A 1438-nucleotide genomic window follows, 5' to 3' on the forward strand; every position below is an offset into this window, starting at 1 on the left:
TTGACATCTGTTCTCTGCAGGAAACAAGATGGAAATCAAATGGTGTCTCTCATTGGGAATTAAAAGTGGTTCTGGAATGGCAGCCAAAGACAGCCAAAAAGAAGTGGAATCTTCATACGGGAACCATTGGCACAAAATGACATAACCTGGATATCTTTTCAGGACACTCTAGTGAACGCTGCAACAGTTGTATGTGGAAAATCTGAACCAAAACGCCAGCACAACCGCGAAACTTGGTGGTGGAACGAGACGGTGCAAAATACTATTGCCAGGAAGAAAGCAGCTTTCAAACAATGGCAGAAGACGAAGACTGATGAAGATCGAAAGACTTACTGATCAAAGAACACGGAAGCGAAACGTCAGGTTGCGATAGCTCGTGCAAATCAATGCAAGGTATGGCTGTCTGGAAGTAAAGGCGAACCAATTCGGTCACTTTACCAAATAGCAAATCAGGCCAAAAGGCTGAAAAAGGATATAGTTAAAGAATAATAAAGGCACCATAATAACCTTGCAAAGTGAAGTGAAAGATCACTGAAAGGTTTACTTAGATCAGTTATTGAATGAAAAAACTCTATTGGGGTGGACGTTGATGAACTTCCGGTGGAAGGACCGATTCAGGGCATCACAGCTGAGAAGCTTACGGATGCTCTGAAGGCAATAAAGGAGGGTAAAGCGGTTGGTCAAGCGGCTACAAATGATATCATTAAGGCATCTGGTGGGGTAGGCCCTCTTACACATCTGTCGGGAGATGTGGAGTAAATCGATACTACCTGTGGAATGGTACAGTAGCACAATTGTGCCGATATATAAAGGAAAAGGAGACCCACTGAAATGCTCCTTATATCGGGGTTTGCGTCTTTTGGAACAACTCCTAAAAGTTATTGAAAAAGTCATTGAGAGAAAACTGTTGACGTGCGTTTCAATAGGTGGTTACCAGTACGGGTTCATGGCTGGGAGATCCACCATTGATGCTATCTATATCATTCGTCAACTACAGCAAAAATACTTGGCAAAGCAAAAGCGACTGTTCCATGTATTTGTTCCATGTATTCCATGTAAGACCCTTTTGACAGAGTTACTCGTGAGGCAATCAGGTTGAGTTTACGTAGACAGTTTGTTCCCGAATATCTGGTTCGGCTGGCTATGGCAACGAACTCTAACACAAAAACTCTGGTTAGCACAACAGCCGGTAACACGAATAAATTTGATATTAACGTCGGTGTTTATCAGAGATCATTACTTAGCTTCCTGCTCTTCCTGATGGAAGAAATAACCAAACCGATACGCTCAAATAACATATGGAATGTGATATATGCAGATGATATCGTCTTGACGGCGGTCTCGGAACAAGACGCAGCTAGAAAGTTTGAGGTCTGGAATACCCATTCCGCTAAACACAGGCTAAAGGTAAACCTCGACAAAACAATAACTATGGTTA

This window comes from Helobdella robusta (assembly GCF_000326865.2).
Source record: "Helobdella robusta unplaced genomic scaffold HELROscaffold_52, whole genome shotgun sequence".
In the NCBI taxonomy this organism is placed as follows: Eukaryota; Metazoa; Annelida; class Clitellata; order Rhynchobdellida; family Glossiphoniidae; genus Helobdella; species Helobdella robusta.